Source organism: Heloderma suspectum, chromosome 2 (assembly GCF_057233095.1).
Source record: "Heloderma suspectum isolate Gila_16-S chromosome 2, 16-S_ref, whole genome shotgun sequence".
NCBI classification, from domain to species: Eukaryota; Metazoa; Chordata; class Lepidosauria; order Squamata; family Helodermatidae; genus Heloderma; species Heloderma suspectum.
In genome coordinates, this window is record NC_139459.1 from 98,148,803 (window position 1) to 98,168,804 (window position 20,002).

The following is a 20,002-nucleotide window of genomic DNA, read 5'->3' on the forward strand; positions in this document are numbered from 1 at the left end:
TAGGCTTCAGCAGTATGTGAACCGAGAACTACCGGAAGTACAAGCTGGGTTTCAAAGAGACAGAGGAACTAGAGATCAAATCACCAACATTCGCTGGATCATGGAGAAAGTAAGAGAATTCCAGAAAAACGTCTATTTCTGCTTCATTGACTACGCTAAAGCCTTTGATTGTGTGGATCACAACAAACTGTGGCAAATTCTTAAAGACATGGGAGTACCAGACCACCTTACCTGTCTCCTGAGAAACCTATACGAGGGACAAGAAGCAACAGTAAGAACTGGACATGGAATAACCAATTGGTTCAAAATTGGGAAAGGAGTACGACAAGGCTGTATATTGTCGCCCTGCTTATTTAATTTATATGCAGAGTACATCATGAGAAACGCCGGCTTGGATGAATCACAGGTCGGAATTAAGATTGCTGGGAGAATTATCAGCAACTTCAGATACGCAGACGATACCACCCTAATGGCAGAAAGCGAAGAGGATCTAAAGAGCCTCTTGTTGAGGGTTAAAGTGGAGAATGCAAAAGCTGGTTTGAAACTCATTAAAAAAACTAAGATCATGGCATCTGGCCCCATCACTTCCTGGCATATATAAGGGGAAGAAATGGAAGAAGTGACAGATTTTATTTTCTTGGGCTCCGAGATCACCGCAGATGGTGACTGTAGCCATGAAATTAAAAGACGCTTGCTCCTTGGGAGGAAAGCTATGGCAAACCTAGTCAGCACAGTAAGAAGCAGAGACATCACCTTGCCGACAAAGGTTTGTATAATCAAAGCTATGGTTTTCCCAGTAGCAACGTATGGCTGTGAGAGCTGGACTATAAGGAAGCCTGAGCACCGAAGAATTGATGCTTTCGAACTGTGGTGCTGGAGAAGACTCTTACGAGTCCCCTGGACTGCAAGGAGGTCAACTCGGTCAATCCTAAAGGAAATCAACCCTGAGTGCTCATTGGAAGGACAGATACTGAAGCTGAAGCTCAAATATTTTGGCCACCTAATGCAAAGAGATAACTCACTGGGAAAGACCCTGATGCTGGGAAAGATTGAAGGCAAAAGGAGAAGGGGATGGCAGAGGATGAGATGGCTAGATAGCATCAGCAATGCAATGAATATGAACTTGAGCACACTCCGGGAGAGAGCAGAGGACAGGAAGGCCTTGGCGTGCTATGGTCCATGGGGTCACGAAGAGTCGGACATGATTTAATGACTGAACAACAACAATTGGATTTGACTGAAGCCTGAGCTGAATTGGGCCTCTTCAGACCATTTCTGGTGTTTCCTGATGTGAAGTGGGCTTTACTCCAAAGTGAACAGAACCAAAGGCGGACCCGGGACAAGTGTTCATTTGCAATTTGACTTGGGAAAGGCTCAAGTTGCTCATCAACGTTAGGGAATATTCCCCCCTCTAAAGGCTGCATCCCCTTGGTAGTTGGGCGAGTGTGTGTGTGCATAGACTGGTGGTGGGCAGGGTCAAAAGCCAAATACACATACACACATGAGATTCTGTGTGCTGCTCAGCACTTTTCTCAACATCAGATAAGCAGCAGGAAGAAGGAGACTGCAGGAAGCGGAGGTAAAAACCTCACTTTCACCACAATCTCTCCCCTGCTGTTCAGCTGATCACTAGAAAACAGCTGAGCAGGGAAAGGGGGATGCCATGGCTCCCTTTCTCCCCCTCCCCACCCGTTTTCCCACTGCTCCGTTGTACAGTGGGAGAGGAGAGATCACAGGGAGGGAGGTTTAATTGACCCTCCAATGTGATTTTTCCCCAACCCACTCCTTAGCTGAAGGGGGAGACTGCAGGAAGGGGAGGTGCCTGACTGGGGAAGCACTGTGGGCCACATCTGGCCCACCATCTAGGGCAGGCAACTTGTGGCCCTCCAGATGTTTTCACCTACAACTCGCATTGGCCCTAGCCAGCATAGCCAATGGTGATGAATGATGTGAGTTGTTGCCCAACCCTGGTCTAGGGGTTCCCCACCCCTGCCTAAATGTTTGACAAACAGGAATAGTTACCATGGGTAAAAATAGACTGCTTCTGTCTTCCTCTGACAACATGCATATCCCTTTCACAGCTACCTTACTGCACATGATAATTGTCCTGGGGCAACTATTTGATATTAATACTACCTTGCACACCTAAACTCATGACATACAAGTATTTTTCAGTAAGATCACAATACACTTAGCACTGGAGTCCTGTGCAGGTGTTTGTCCACACATGCAAGGGCCAGATCTGTATTTGGGGTTGCAGTGGGAAGGACATGCAAGCCCCACCCCCAAAATCCCAGGGCCTGTGGGCTCCTCTAAAGACTTCTGTACATTTAGCGCTAATGTCTAAATGAGGCTTGTAAGTACTTACTAGCCCTCACCAGACCATAGTGCTACATCCACATAGGTCTCTAGAAGAGCTGGGCTTTGGGGGTGGGACTTTCATGCATATCCCTGGCCCCACCATCCATCCAGTTAGCTGGCTGAACATCTGCATAAGGCATAGGTGTTAACAGTCCTCACTTTTTCTTCTAAAAACATAGATAATGCATGAACTTTAAACATGTGTGACCTGTCTTGTCTTTCATTAATAATATTTTCTATGTTCAGTCTCTCAGAGAAAGGAACAGGGTTCCCTTCACTGTGCACCAACTTCAGAAGTACTCTTTTCCACCTATATGCCAACAATTAAATCAATATGCAGCAGTAGTTTATGGGCATCAAAAACTAAACAGCTTATTAAGAGGTGTAAACAATATATCAATAACCAAGGAAAGAGTTAAAAGGAAATAAGCTTTTGCCTCTTGAGAGAACTAATATTTTCATTTTGGCCTTACATCAATCCCAACTGCAATCTTGAGTGGAGAAGAATACTCTCATTCATTGAATCGCTCCCATTTATTAGCCTCTTAAAGTTTTCCATGATGAGTTTCAGGACTTTTCTTTCTTCTTTAAAAAAGCATTCAATGGTTTTCCTTTGAAATAATGTATATTACCATGAGGTCTAAAATGTGCCTGTGCCATTACATCAATGTTTCCATTCTCAAACTCCATTTGTAGAGGTATATAGCTTTCCTGCAAAGGAAGTGTGTACTGTCAGTTGGCAGCACATTTCGGATTTACTCAGTGGCGTGTTAAAATTTATAAAGCTCTTGCCCCACCCACCTCTGAGAGAAAACCACGCTGAATAGAATCTGTCTGAGCCACAACCTCCACAGCAACCTGATATTTAATTAGGAAGCTTCCCACCTAAAAATTGTTAAGAGCAGACAAAACAAACACATAATGCCTACCCACAGTAAATATTTTCAAAACTTCCCTTTAATACTAGCTGTATGTGCCATGGGCAGACATACTTTGAGGCTAAAGTTAACCTGATACATCTATTTACAGATATCCCACATTGGACATGATGAATGTGCAGGCCTGCATGGCAGCTTGAAGCTCATGTAATGGCTGGCCTTTTCCCCATGCAGGGTTGGCTAGTGTTGCCCCATTTATCCTCCACTCTTTATTTATATTTATTTATTTCATTTCTATACCACTTCACCATACTTTTCCTAACCACTTCACCATACTATAAAAGCTGTGCCCTTTCCTGCAAGTGATTGACTATGAACGATTTGCAGTAATGGAAGGTGTAGCCTGTTCTACTCAAATTAAGGTGTTGCCACTTTGGCCATCCAGAAAACTTGGCTGGATATCTGTTTGTTCTATAGTAGGAGTGCCGCGGGGAACCTCTTTCCGTCTGAGGGCCAAATTCAATTTTGGAGAAGTTCTTGGGGGGACGCATTCCAGTGGTGGGTAGGGCCAAAGGCAAAGGGGGTGGGGCCATTTTTTATTTTTGGTTAGGGGCTAAAAACAACATCCCAGCTTATTTTAACTTAAAGCTGTCAGTGCCAGTAACTCAGCCATAGAAGAGGCATTTCAACTTTTTAGAATGGGGGGAAACTGCAGAAAAGGTGGGAAACCACCAAAAGATTGTTGGTTGAGGGAAAGGGGGTGGGACCAGGGGAGGGGTATGTGGCCATCTGGGAAAACTGGGAAGACCAGATTGGGAGCCCAGGAGGGCTGAATATGGCCCCTGGGCCTGAGATCCTCACCTTTGTTTTACAGGAAGCTTTCTGGTCTTGGGGGTTTGGCTCTAGCACCTGCAGCATTAGATTTTGAGCTTGTACCCCCCCCCCCCGCCGAGTTCTCTGCAGAGAGTGCTGAGAGGTAGTCAGGGCCTTGTTATATGTTACTTCTTATGGCCTTCTTGAGGCCATAAATGGAGAATGGGGGAAACCCTTCCCAAATACTCATCTTCATACCAGCTGAAGGACGAGATGCAAACCCCACACTTGTGATTTCCAGATTTTAACACGTTACATTTTTACTTCAGCCATGCAATTGACTCATCCGCCAAAAGTGAATTCTTTACTATCTAGCATGGCAGATGGTACTTTAACCTGGCATTTATTATTTCTTCATTTATTTGATTTGTACCCTACCTTTCTATCAAGAAAATGGCACTCAAGGTGGTTTACAATCATAGAAGCTATTAAAATGTTAACATAAAAACTTGGCTAAAACAAGAATAAAGCAAATACATCAAAAACACAATTAAAAACACAACAATAACAGAATGAAAACAGCACCCAACCCAGCAGACCAATTTACACACAGAAGTCATGCTTAAATAAAAACGTATTTGCCCGCTGGCAGAAAGACAGCAGAGAAAGAGCTAACCTAGCCTTCTTTGGCAGGGAGTTCCACAGCCTGGGTACAGCCACCAAGAAGTCCCTCTCTTGCATTACCACCAAATATACCTATGAAGGTGGTGGTACCAAAAGAAAGGCCCTCCTGAAGATCTTAAAACTCAGGCAGGTTCATATGCGAGAAGGTGGTCTTTCAGGTAGAGTGGTCCCAAGCCATACAGAACTTTATAGGTCATAAGCAACACTTTGTGCCTGGAGTTGTGCCTGGAAAGAGACTGGTAGCCAGTGAAGCTGTTGTAACAAGAGAGTCACATGCTCCCTGTAACACACACTTCAGATAAGGCATTCTAATTAGTTAACAAATGCAAAGTGAGATTACGTGTGTGTGTGTGTGTGTGTGTGAGAGAGAGAGAGAGAGAGAGAGTGAGAGCAAGGGATTTTCCAAAAGAATCTGCATTTGTTTCCCTTTTTGTTTGGATGGCACTATTCCAGTGTGTTTGAGAAGATGCCATATATGAGAGCCACACTTCACAGTGGGTTAAAACCAGATTCAACCCAAATTAAGCCATTTCAGGAATCAAATGAGGAGTGGGACTTGTATCTGCTCACAAAAAAGGGTTGATACTATATTTTCTCTATGTTATTGCTTTCCTGCCTTTATTACCTTTTTCTGCAACTATCCCCGAATATTAGAAAAAATATGAATATGCTTGATTCTGCACACACAAAAAGGACCCTTGTATTTTTTATTTTATGGATACAGAGAAAGCATTTGATCCAATTGAGTAGAAATTCATGAGAGAAAAAAATGGATGTAGTTCTTAGTTTTGTAATTGAGTAAGGAGTCGATGGGGTAAGCACCATGGTCTTACTCAATGGTCTTACAGGCCCCTTCCAACCCTACTATTCTATGAGTCTTTATAATGCCCCTACATCCAAGATTTTAATAAACAATTACTATGCAGAGAGGTGTCAGACAAGGATATACCCTTTCACCATTTCTTTTTTATTTTAGTATAGAGTCTATGGAATAATAGATTATGTTGAATAGGGATATAAGAGTTTTTAAAGTCAATATGAGATGAAAATTATGTTGTAAGCTCGTGACATGGTACTTACAAGACCTAATACAATTGGTTCTTAAATTACTGGGTACAATAAATAAATTTAGGGAGCAATCCTATGGCTGCTAGAACTGACCTCCCCCCACTTCCACGTTGCTTCGAAGGCAGCCCCATCCTCCATGCTTGCAAGAGGAGCATGGTGCGGCCAGAAAGGGGCATGGCTGGGGGTGTTCCAGGGTGGGGAGAGCGTAGCTGCCTGCATGACACATCCTATGTGTCATATAGGGCAGAGGGAGATACGGAGGGCAGAGGGAGATACGGAGGGGGGAGACAGTCACACTCTAAAGGCAGAGTGTGTAACAATAGGGTGCTGACTGTCCCTAAACTGTCCCCCAATTCAAATAGCCTGGATGGCCCTGGCAACAGACCCCCTGGGTTGAAACTGCTGCTGCTGAATGCCAGGTCAGTGAATGGTAAAACAACTGCTATCCAGGACTTGATCTTGGATGAGCGCACTGACCTGGCTTGTATTACAGAGACCTGGCTGGACAAAGCTGGGGGGGTTAATCTCTCTCAGCTCTGCCCTCCTGGGTTCTCTGTTCAGCAGCAGGCAAGACCTGGGGAGCGGGGAGGTGGAGTGGCAGTTGTCTATCGTGATTCGATCCCCCTTACCAGGTGCCCTATCCCGCAGTCTGTTGGGTTCAAGTGTGTGTATTTGAAGGTGTGTGCCCAGGACAGAATAGGGATTCTGTTGGTGTACTGTCCACCCCGCTGCTCAACAGTCTCCCTTCCTGAGCTAAACGGGGTAGTCTCAGGTTTGGTGTTGGAGCCCCCTCGGCTTGTTGTGCTGGGGGATTTCAATATCCATGCTGAGGCTGCCCTGTCAGGAGCGGCTCAGGACTTCATGTCCGCCATGACAACCATGGGTCTGTCCCAGAAGGTAACTGGCCCCACCCATGCTGCTGGGCACACTCTGGACCTCATTTTCTGTGCTGGATGGGGTGATAGTGATCTGAGAGTGGAGGAACTCTCTATAGTTCTGTTGTCATGGACAGATCACTACCTGGTGGGGTTTAGACTTGCTGGCACTCGGAACCTCTGCAGGGGGGGAGGTCTGATTAAGATGGTCTGCCCAGGAGGCTGATGGATCCAAATGGTTTCCTGACGGCTCTTGGGGATTTTCCTGTTGGCTCGGCAGGCGATTCTGTCGAAGCCCTGGCCGATCTCTGGAATGGAGAAATGACCCGGGCCGTGGACACAATCGCTCCTGAGCGCCCTCTCTCACAAAGTGGAGCTGCACCAGCACCCTGGTTTTCTAGGGAGCTGGCAGTGATGAAATGAGTGAGAAGATGACTGGAGCAACGTTGGCAGAAAACTCGGAGTGAATCCGATCGAACATGGGCTAGAGCTTATTTGAAGGCCTACTCTGTGGCAATACGGGCAGCAAAGAAAATATTTTTTTCTGCCACTATTGCATCTGCAAAGAGCCATCCAGTGGAGCTGTTTCGAGTGGTTAGGGGTCTTTTACACGCTAGCCCGCAAGAGGATAATTTAAACCCCTCGACAGCCCGCTGTGAACAATTTACTCAGCACTTTGCAGAAAATCGCTTGGATCTGCTCTGACTTGGACGCTATAGTTCATACAGACCCAGAGGATGTAACTTTGGCCCCTGCTTGTCCAGTGTTGTTGGATACTTTTCAATTTGTACAGCCTGAGGATGTGGACAGGATCCTTGAAGAGGTGAGAGCCACCACGTGGTCCTTGCCCTTCCTGGCTCATAAAAGCAGCCAGAGGTGGACTGGCTGACTGGATAGTGGTTAATGCCTCCCTTAGGCAAGGCAGAATTCCAGCCTGCTTGAAGGAGGCAGTGGTGAGACCTTTGTTAAAAAAGCCCTCCCTGAACCCCACTATATTGGATAATTATCGGCCAGTCTCCAATATTCCATTTCTGGGCAAGATATTGGGGTGCGTGGTGGCCTCCCAACTCCAGAGATTCTTGGATGAGACAGATTATCTAGATCCATTTCAATCTGGCTTCAGACCCGGTTATGGGACAGAAACAGCTTTGGTCGCCTTGGTGGATGACCTACGCCGGGAACTAGACAGGGGGAATGTGTCCCTGTTGGTTCTGCTGGACCTCTCAGCGACTTTCGATACCATCAACCATGGTATCCTTCTGGGCCACCTCGCTGGGATGGGACTTAGAGGTACTGTTTTACAGTGGCTCCATTCCTTCTCGGAGGGGCGGACCCAGAAGGTGGTGCTGGGGGACTTCTGTTCGACTCCCTGGCCACTGGCTTGTGGAGTCCCTCAGGGTTCTGTTTTTCGCTGATGACACCCAGCTCTACTTTTCCTTTCCATCTAATTCCAAGGAAGCTGTTGGGGCGCTGAACCGGTGTCTGTCCTCAGTAATGGACTGGATGAGGGCAAACAAATTGAAGCTTAATCCAGGCAAGACAGAGGTGCTCCTGGTCAGTCGAAAGGTAGATCAGGGAATAGGGATACAGCTTGTGCTGGATGGGGTTACACTCCCCCTGAAGACACAGGTTCGCAGCTTGGCTGTACTTCTGGATTCAGCCCTGAGCCTGTATGCCCAGGTTTCAGCAGTGGCCAGGAGTGCATTTGCACAGTTAAAGCTACTGAGCCAGCTGTGCCCATTCCTTGAAATGTCTGACTTGGCCACAGTGACACATGCCTTAGTTACATCCCGTTTGGATTACTGTAACGCGCTCTACGTGGGGCTGCCTCAGAAGAGTGTTCGGAAACTTCAGCTGGTTCAAAGAACTGTGGCCAGACTGCTGACTGGGGCTGGTTACAGGGAGCATACAACTCCCCTGTTAAAACACCTTCACTGGCTCCCAATCTGTTTCCAGGCACAATTCAAAGTGCTGGTTATGTCCTATAAAGCCCTATACGGCTCGGGTCCAGGTTATCTGAAAGACCGTATTCTCCCTTATGAGCCTACTCGTGCCCTGAGATCTTCAGGGGAAGCCCTTCTCGCCATCCCACCATCATCACAGGCACGCCTGGTGGGAATGTGGGAGAGGGCCTTCTCAGTGGCTGCCCCAAGGCTCTGGAACTCCCTTCCCAGGGAGGCAAGAGTCCTTGATATGTTTTCGCAGGCATGCCAAAACTTTTTTGTTCCAGCAGGCCTTTGGGGGTAACTAGTCTGGACCTGGAAAAATGCGATGTATGGATACCATTTTTGTTGTTCTGGTTGTCTTTTAATGTTTTAATATCTTTACAATTTTAATATTGATGATTTAATTATATTTTTAACTTTTATACAGTTGTATTTATATTTCTATTTATAGGTTTTAATTGTAGCAGTTTTAACATTGTAAGGCCACCTTGAGTCCCAGTATTGGGAAAAAGGCAGGATATAAATAAATATAATAATAATAATAATAATATGTGTCATACAGTAGCCTCCTTCCCCGATCTGTGCTCCTGCGGTTAGACAGCCACAATCGGCTGTCTAGCAGAAAAAGCAAGGCAGGAGGAGCATGGAGGGAATGATCCCCTCCGTGCTTCTCCGCCCTGGCTTTGGATAGGCAGTCACCTCCAAGTTCGGAGGCGGCCGCCTATCTAGATAGGATTGCACCCTTAGTCAGGTTTGTGGCTATAAAATTAGGAAAAACAGTTATTATCTATTAACATGAATTATTATCCCCTTCCCGTAGAGCTGTAGAAACTATGACAACTTCCAAATGTAAAGAAATTTGAACATGATATTTAGGAATAAGATTGTTGTATGACTCTATGACCCTCATAGAGGACAACTGTATGCCTATGCTAGAAAAGGCAAAATGTGATATGGGCAAATGGGCAAAACTTCCAATTTCATGGCTAGGGCAAATGGCTAAATGGAAATGAAAATACTACCAAGACTAATCTTGTTATTTCTGTCATTGCCATAAAAGGTACGGTCCAGATATCACAAAAGGTGCTGAACAAATGTTAGTCGCAACTTAATAAATTCATTTGGAATTACAAAGTCCCCAGAATAAAAGCAAAACTTTTGCAAAATGGTGGGTTACCATTTCCTATTTTTTTTCAATGAGGCTTACTCCTCAGAAAGTCAGTAGATAGCTTCTGGGTTCCCGTTGTAATTTTTTTGTTTGTTTTAAATCTCCACACAGCATCGTTGTTGTACACTCATTCCTGCAATGCCCTTCCCCACCCCTCTTCCTGATTCTCAGGTAGGCAGAGTGTTATTGATTTTAAGAGCTGATGGCCCCCAAATGACCCCTAATCCTGCCAGGACCATTAGTATTACTATTAGCACTGCTCCTGTTCAGTCATTCACAATATTGCTTTTCCGGAGGCGTGTTGTTGCACACCTTCACATTACTTCACCAGGGCTTAGGGGCGCTGCCGCCACCAGAGGGAGAGAGAGGGGTGGGAGGGAGGATATTTGCATGTCTACTAGGAAGTAACTCCTCCATTGCATGCAAGTGAGGCGGGGTGGGGGGGAACCTGTTGATTCAAAGCTGCGTGGCGGGGGGGAGAGCAGAGGGCTAAAAAATGGAGATGCGCAAGTAGTGCTTTATTGATTTTGAGCTGATGGTTTGAATGTGCACATATAGGGGATCATCCCTAACACACACACCCTTCTCATCCATTTCACTTGACTGAGCATAGAAAGAAGAACAGGGGGAAAGTAACTTGGTGTCTTCTATTGACTTAACAAGGCACAGGAGTGTGGAGAGCCGGGGGCAGGGGAGAATGTTGTCTGTCCACATACCCACAGCAATTTAATTAATTCAAGTACTTTAATTCACCCTGATTTCTTAGTTTCGAGAGAGGGAACATGCGAGGGGAGGTGTTCACTAAACATGCCTACTCAGAAGTAAGTCATTCACATCCATTGTACTTGACTCAGCAGGGAAAGGAGACCAGGGACAGAGAGCAGGCCTCTGCTCATTTGGTGCCCCGCATCTATGCAATTCATGACCTTGTTCTACTCGCCCACCCAACCCCAACCTAATGTGGCTTCCCATACCATTTGCCCAGTGCAAGCAGTTCTACATCGCTTTACTGGCTACCATGTGCTGCTAGAGAAGCAAACCCGAATGGATTAAACTGGAAGCAGATCATGAAGCATCTCCATGTTAATGGGGCCCTGGATTATATAATTACTACTAAAGTTGATTATGTGTGATGTGTCTGACAGCAATAAAATGAAATGTGGATTTAAAAAGAAAAGTACCTTATCACAGCCACCTGTGTCAGCTCTAGGCTTTTGAGGGCCCTTGGATAAAACACCCTCCATGGGCCCCTACCCTCTAACCCCCATTGTCACCAGCTTCTATTATTCTTTGCACACACGCGTGTGCACGCACATGCACGCACGCATGCACACATATATATTTCAAATCTCAACTTCGGGACAAATGATATGAACACAGGTTCAGATCTCAGTCAAACTGGAATTTCTTGAATTCTGTGAATTCAAATTTCTTGAATTCTTGAATTCACAAACATACAGGTTTGTGTCAACCTGTAATTTAGCTGAGCAAAATGAAATATTCCCCCTCTTGAAAAATCTCTGTGCTACAGCCTGAAAAGCATGTTAATAAACACAGGATTGATAGGAAAGCAACTACCGTTTCGTGGGGGGGGGGTGCCTGATTTGTACGACAGTGTATGCCTATGACAATTCTGCTTTTATATGCATTAAGCTAGTAACTTGAGCTGTTGCCAAAGAACATAATTGGACTTCAGCTCCAAGTAACCAGGTGAAATGCAAGGAATTTGAACAGTAACTGCTCTGCATATGTACAATTCAATAGCAGGGTTGTATAGGTCAGGCTTGCTTTTCCACTATGAAAAGGGAGAGACTGTTTCAAGTACAATATCATCATTGAAATTATAAGAAGATCTGGAGTGGCCGCAAGGCACTGACGATGTACAGAACAGTCCATGCCTACATTGAAACTAAGAAGTGCTCATTACTTTCCAGTATGTGCCATATTTATAGCTCCCTGGACTTCTGTGGCAGCACCTCAAACAAACATGAATCTACATAGCCATAAGAGGCTAGACAAGATACAAGTTCTCCCAAACCAGGCTGTGTGCCTTAAGAGTGTCACAGAAAGTGAAATATTCACTGATACAGGCAGTGTCAAAGAAGGATCCCAGAGTGCACATAGGATTGCAGCCTATTGTTGTTCAGTCGTTAAGTCGTGTCCAACTCTTCATGACCCCATGGACCATAGCACGCCAGGCCTTCCTATCCTCCGCTCTCTCCCGGAGTGTGCTCAAGTTCATATTCATTGCATTGCTGATGCTATCTAGCCATCTCATCCTCTGCCGTCCCCTTCTCCTTTTGCCTTCAATCTTTCCCAGCATCAGGGTCTTTTCCAGTGAGTTTTCTCTTCGCATTAGGTGGCCAAAATATTTGAGCTTCAGCTTCAGTATCTGTCCTTCCAATGAGCACTCAGGGTTGATTTCCTTTAGGATTGACTGATTTGACCTCCTTGCAGTCCAGGGGACTCGTAAGAGTCTTCTCCAACACCACAATTCGAAAGCATCAATTCTTCAGCGCTCAGCCTTCCTTATAGTCCAGCTCTCACAGCCATAGGTTACTACTGGGAAAACCATAGCTTTGATTATACAAACCTTTGTCAGCAAGGTGATGTCTCTGCTTCTTACTATGCTGTCTAGGTTTGTCATAGCTTTCCTCCCAAGGAGCAAGTGTCTTTTAATTTCATGGCTACAGTCACCGTCTGCGGTGATCTTGGAGCCCAAGAAAATAACATCTGTCACTGCTTCCACTTCTTCCCCTTCTATATGCCAGGAAGTGATGGGGCCAGATGCCATGATCTTAGCTTTTTAATGTTGTGTTTCAAACCAGCTTTTGCACTCTCCTCTTTCACCCTCAACAAGAGGCTCTTTAGATCCTCTTCGCTTTCTGCCATTAGGGTGGTATCATCTGCGTATCTGAGGTTGTTGATAATTCTCCCGCCAATCTTAATTCCGACCTGTGATTTATCCAACCTGGCGTTTCTCATGATGTACTCTGCATATAAGTTAAATAAGCAGGGCGACAATATACAGCCTTGTCGTACTCCTTTCCCAATTTTGAACCAATCGGTTGTTCCATGTCTGGTTCTTACTGTTGTTTCTTGACCCTCGTACAGGTATTGCAGCCTGAGACCTACACAAATGTCTATAGCACACGACTGCACACTTGGTTATTTGTTGAAAGAAAGCATAGATAAAAAGGTCCAAGCATGCATGGCCCTTAATCCCATTGTGTTATACCATTTCTTCAGTATTTTAGGCAATTGAAATTCACTGCCCCAAATCTGGCATCCTTCCCAATTAAATGGGCTTCCTGCTTATTACGAACATTCTATGAGAGGATTTAATTTAAATTTACATTTACTGAGGATTTCTGAAGAGATGATTTGTACTTACACAGAACATTTTTTTTAAGGGATAATGCAAATACACATGGATATCTGGTGGAATATTGATATTTTCAGTTACGCTAGTGTTTAGCGACCGGGCTTTGCCTTAATGATGCAACTAACTTAAGTCTCATTGATTTGAATGGGTCTGCTCTAAGTATGGTTGACCTGGTTCAGACAACACGACAACCCACCATGGATAATCAGCTATGGTGGGTTCTCGTGTCATCCGAACCCAGCATGTTTTCAGCAGGGTGGTTTATTTTTCTCCAACAGGCCACCCAGAGAACCCATGGTTTATTCTAGGGTTGGTCATACTCATGGTGGCTTGTTGTGTAGTCCAAACCTGGCAGGGCAAGTTCATCATGGGATGTTGAAAAGGGCTACACAGTCTCTCAGCAAGAGTGGCCAAACACCGTGCCATTCCTCATCAGTGATCTTACTTGCTGAACTCCGCCTAGCAACAGACTGTGCTGCTGCAGCTTCTGTCTTCCCTCCCTCCTTCCTTGGCATTCTACCCCTGTCCCCAACCTGGTTTTGCTGCTTTACTTGTCAGCCACCTTTTTTCTCTTTCCCTTGTGAGCCAGCTGTGTACTCTATACAGTGACCTTGAAGGAGCCCGCAGTTCTGCCAGATTGTATCTGTGTTGTGCCCTGCCTCTACACACCTACATCAAAGTTGCTGAAAGACTCCAGGAAAATACATTCTAATTTTTTAACTGAAGTAACTTATGCTGTACTTTGACCCTTCATATTGTACAATTTATTGAAATGATCTAGTTTGTAATTCATGGTTCAGACATGGTAATGAGGAGATTAATTCCAGTTTTAAAAAAAATTGGGCTTGACTCTGTACAACTTGCTTTCAGCATTAGGTACCTCACTCTCAGCATTACCTTTGGAGTACGGAAATCAGAGTAGTTCACAGAACCCCTGCATACGAAATCTTCAGAGAAACAGTATATATTCTGGACGAGCTCTACCTGTCTGACGTCATAAAGGTACGGGATAAGAGGAAGAGCATGCAGGGGTTCCATGAACTGGGTTTCCTTCAGGTGGGGGGGGGCACTGGATTCTTCACAGGTCCACATTTGAGCTCTGCTGGGGAGAGGTGAGGAGTACTACAACTGATTTTTTTTTTTTGTATTACACGGTGCTCCAGGCACTTGTGGACTCTCAGGCAGATTTATGGTTGTGTATGCTGGGGTTTCAGGGAGAAACCATGACACTGCTATATTCTGGAATTCACTGTTGGCAGGTAAGCTAGCCACAGGGTCATTCTTCACCAGCCCCGCTGCCACAGTGAATGGACTCTCCATGAAGCCCTTCATTCTTGGTGACCAGACTTTTGAGCTTCAGCCATGGTTCGTGGCACTGAACCGTGCTCCTAAAATGGCCAAACAGAAAACTTTTAACTATTACCACAGCCATGCTAGACTCCCTGTAGAGTGTGCTTTTGGTTGCTTAAAATCATGGAGGTGCTCCCTTTACACTGCTACCACTGGATGTGGAGAAAGACCTTGTACCAGATGTCATTGTTGCTTGCTGCGTCCTGCACAACACAAATCAAGGGGGAAGTGTTTCTTCAGGACAACCCACAGCTTCCAGAACCAGGGGCTGAGAACGACGCTGTTGCCATTGATGGTTGCCCAAATCAACCCACACTGCTTCCACTGAATCCACCATCTGAGACTGTGACACATTGTGAAGCTCAAGAAATCTGCACAGCTATCAATGAGTGGATCTAGAACCATTACCCATGTGTGTACCATGCATAAGTATTGCACAGCAGATCTAAAGGACTATTCACTGTAGAAGTGCCTGTCCCGCCTGCAACTGTTATACTTGATAGAATAATGTAGGTATCCCTCCCCACACCCCACATCCCTTGAATCCATTGTAGTCATATAAGCATCCTTCCCCATTACTATACCTGTTGCAAGCTGGGGCCGTATACGTTTTTCCCCTCTCCCATTCATCCACTTGAAAGCATTCCCCACGTAACCTCCCCCCCCACCACTGCATTAGTCTATTAGTGCCTTGTTTTTCAGAGAGAATTGTGCCTCAGTCACCAGCTTCATTGGTTATCCCAATATCCAATTTTAAAACCAACCACCCCATCAGTATTGCTTTAGGTAAGCACTCCCATGCCACGGTGTAGAAGTCAGACTCTAAACAGTGCTTTCCAAAAACAATATAGATTTTTAGTTAGGAATGTTTTCACAGTACAAAGATATAACACGCTTCTAATCATGATTTCACAATAAAGATTTTTAAGGAGTTGTACAGCCCGGTCTGCTACGTGCTTCATAGGAAACAACAGCTATAAAAACCAGTGAACCAGTCCACGGTGGAAACAAGAGTGGTTTGGGTGGTAAAACTAGGCTGATAGCATGGGAGGGGTGGTGTAGAAGGAGAGGATGGAGGCTTCAGTCAAACCATTTTTTGAGCATTCGGACTGCGGTTTAGTTGGGGTAAACTTGGCAGTGTGAGCAAAATAAGATTCCCTGGTCTTGATGGGAATCCCAGGAGGAGTGGGGGTGGCAGCAAGCAGGTGAGGCAGGAGACTGATCCAAAACCGCTTCTTGGCAATTCGAAGAATGGCAGGGAATGGGGGGGGGGGAGGTGAAAAAGCATCGCTTCTGTGACTGACAGCAAGCAGAGGTGGGAGCAAAGGCAGGAGGGTGAGCAAAAGTGGCTTCTCTGAGGAGCGGAGGAGGGGCAAAGAGGAAGCCCAAATGAAAACTGCATCTTGGGGAATCCGAGATTGGCAGGGGAGGAGGGGGAGAAGGATGGTGGGCACTAGCTGTTTCTACAAGTGTCAGAGAATGGAGGGGGGATGCGAGGGAGGGACGATGACTGAAACCCGCCTCTTGGGCAAGCGAAGACAGGAGCACGCTAACCCTGAACAAAGTGCCAGACAAAAATAAAAAACACAAGAGGGCTTGTCAGGGCTTACAGTTTTTATTGGGTAAACAAGTATAGGCAAGTATCAATCTGCCAAGGGGCGGAGGAGGGATTGGAAAGCTTTCCATCAGGAGCCAGCAAAGTGAAAACATGCCCAGAGCGCTCAGCAGACCAATTGCAAAAAGGCTGCGGACATAGTGAGGGAGCAAAGGACTGCAGGATACGAGCTGTGCTGCAAAGGCCCCTGGGATACATGCAGAGAGCAGGCAGGAGGAGTAAGTTGGAAACAAGCTGATCATCTGTCAGCACCACTAAGGGTTGTTCAGTGAAAAAATAACCCATCGGGGGTTATTCCCAGGGTGGTGCATTAAGTCTGGATCCCACCCAATGTCTGCATTTTTATTTGATTTTTGCCACCTGAACTGCAGCTGTTCACACATGTGGCACAATGGAGGGATAGAATAGATTGTACCGCTGTGGTTGGGGAGGCGGGATATTATTTTTGAATGCTCCTGCATTAAAAAAAAAAACAATCAGAACGCTTCCACATTAGGGGGGCAGGCCCTAACCCAGCCCCCTTTGCCTCAATGGTGTCTTTCTCTATAGAGGCAGTTTCTCAAGTAGGGGAACATTTAAAAATGTGATTGTCACCTACAGTCCAAAACAGTGAAGTCCATTCTACCATCTCATTCTACTGCATGTGCAGACCAGGCTGAGTCCTGTTATGAAAGTCTATTTTCCATCAAATGATTATCCAATTAGAATTTAAGGGCATTTCAATGTGCAGTTTCAATCTATACCAGCAGCAGGCAACTTTTTGGGGCCTGTGGGCACAATTTTAGAAACTGTTGTGGACACCATCACAAAATGGCTGCCATCAGAGGCATGGTTTGTCATAAAGGACAAGTAACCTGCCAAAATGTAACCTGTATACAAGACAGAATTGGCATCTGAGCCCCAGCACACAAGAGGATGGCCATGTGTCCTGCTTTGCGGAGAACAGTCCTCTGTTTAAAGTGTTGCCAAAGGACAGTGTCCTATTTGAAGGAGCCCTCTGTTTTGAAGGGCAGTCTAGTCCAAAGCCTATTTAAAGATAAAGAACCATAAGAAGGGAGAGCAGGGGCACTGAAGTTGCTCATCAAAAGTAAGCACCTAGACAACAGCTTACTGAGCAAACACACAGGTCCCCTGGTCCCAGTATGGGCAGATGTATTGTATTTCTATTTAAATTATAGTAACTATTTCTAAATTTGCATCTGTACATATAAATTAGCATAAGCAAGTATTATGCAAATCTATGTCCTCTTCTGGTGAAGCACGTCCTCTTTTCTGGTAATGCTTAAGTGAACACCCTGGCGCTAAGCAACTCCTTTGACTCCACAGTTCAAAGTCCTTTTTTCTTTCCCTTCTATTTCTTGGTGACTGGGTGTGCTGCAAAGCACTGGTCTGCAGCCACCCATCACCTTCTTTTCCTATGAATGTCTCCGAGCCCCAGGTGTGACCAAGAGACATTCATGGGAATGAGGTTGACAGCTGGAGGCCCTCACTTTGCTTTGAAGTGATCCCTACTGCTGGTAAGAAAATTTGATAATTAAATTATCAAATTTAATTTGGGCACCAAGAAGTGAATCTGGGGTCACACTGGTGCCTGTAGGCACCATGTTGCCTACCCCTGGCGTACACACATTCTGTATGTTGTAGACTGCCCCTCATTTCAACCTTTGATAATTTACTGGGAATCCCTTATTTCAGGCAGCTGTATACAGATCAAACTTACTACCATGGTTTGCTTATGGTCCTTTACTTTTCAAATTTGATCTGGCAGATTGTATCAGTTCAAGGTAGTGGAGAAATCTCTTTCTCTTTCTAATGAACTCTGCAGCCATTTAGTGGTCATTTCAATTCCTCCTTAAACATCTGCTGATGTGACCTCTAAATCCCAACACCGTTAACTTCAGTTAACAGGATTTTCGATTTAAAGTTCTTTACTGGGCAGAAATATCGTTCTGTATATTTATCTTGTTAAAATGGGTGACTAATTTAACAGCCAGAAGTCTACAATATATAGACCTATCTGAATTGTTTCTTTAAAAGTACCTTTTATTGATTTAATCATGAGAGAAGTAAAGATCTTAAAAGTTACATCTGTTTGCGGCACTGGGTCAGTGATTTCATCCCGTGCTACATTTTTTCATGTCAGTTTAATGTTCCTGTGGCCAGTACATGAACACCAGAGTTGATCAGAAAGTTGGACTAAAGCCAGTGACCAAACTAACACCACTGTTCCCTGCTGATTGCTTTATGGTTTGCCTGCAGCTGCAAAGGAAGTAAACCTCCAAATGCAAATATGACTCATGTGAGAAATTTGGAAAAACAGACGACTTGACTTCTGTAGTAGTAGTTAAAAGTGGCATGAAGGTCAACACATCCTTAAAGGTTTTTCTGTTTCCTTACATTTGTCTTTGCCTGAGTAAGCACTTGCATTAAGAGAGGAACAGCATGTATTTGCTGTATGTGTCCAAACTGAGTATATAGGTTGGACCCAATGGTGCCATTTTGCCAGCTGGCAGGACTGATTTTCATTCCCCCCCAAAAAAAATCTGCTCTAGAGTATTGGGGGATGGCCCCAGAGCAGATTTGGGGGGCACACAGAGGATTGCAGGGGTGAGGAGAGTCCAGTGATCCAGCTGTATTTTTTTATATGACAGTGCAGGCACCATAATCCTCTCCTCCACTACATTCCACATGGCTGTCTAGGAAATTGCTTTATTTACTATTTATTAATATTTATATACCATTTAATATTAAAAATCTCCAGGTTTTCCACTGTAGTAACTTCCTCCCCCTTGCAAATAGTATAGCATGTATCTGAAATCCCCCATGCACCCCACTGTCAATTTTAACCTGAAGCCACTGCAGAGTCTCTCTCCCCTAATGACCAAGACCGAGACAGGTTTCAAAATTACACGTATGTTCAGCATAACTTCGGGAGTTAAATAATTTATTTGCTCTGAAAAAGTGGATGGGTGATGCAAATGGGGTGAGAAGGTAGAGGACATTTTCCCTGGCCCCTGGTACCGTCTTGTTTGTGTACTTGAACATTAGTACCACAGTTAAGAAACAGATTCATAGAGTCTAGCTCTATACAGCCTAGGTTAAAATATTTATTATACCCAATCAACAGTAACGTGAAACATTTTTTAAAATATAGATTTGAGCACTTAAACTGAAATAAAATGGCATATTACTAAACCATCACTATCAGCATCTTGTTAAAGATATTATACTCATTTAACCTTAAACAATGTTACCACTCATTCTTAGATGAGGCCATTTTCAATATTTTTCTCTTTCAGTGTGGGAATCTGGACTAGGGATGTATGGATTTTGTAAAAACTATTCTGTCTGCACTTTGTGGATTGTCAGGTGCCTTTCACTCTCTCATCTGCTCATTGGCACAACTGGATTTTTTTTCCTATTTCCTGAACTTGCACAAATTCACATTTACACAAATCTGCAAATCCCCCCCATTTGCCCCCCCCCCTCATTTTCATGCTTTAGCCTACCGGGGGAAATGCGCATTTTCAGCCAGTGTTTTTTTTAATGTATTTTTCTACAACTACATTTGTAGAAATTCTAAAAAGTAAAAAGTGGTCCGCAAGTCTACAAAATCCGTGCAACTCGGGAAGAGCTGATCCGCTGCAGAATCCACAGGTCAGATTCATTGAAATGCAAGCTCATTTGATCTTGTTGCAAATTTCTCTGACATCCCTAATCTGGGCTTCAGAGTCCAGCTAGGCTTCAGAGTCCAAAGGGCTTAAAGCTCAAAATCCATTGATATTGTAGAAGATCCATATTGAAAAAAACATGTCAGTATTGATTTTAGTTGCATGCGATTCTTACTGTCAAGAGGGTT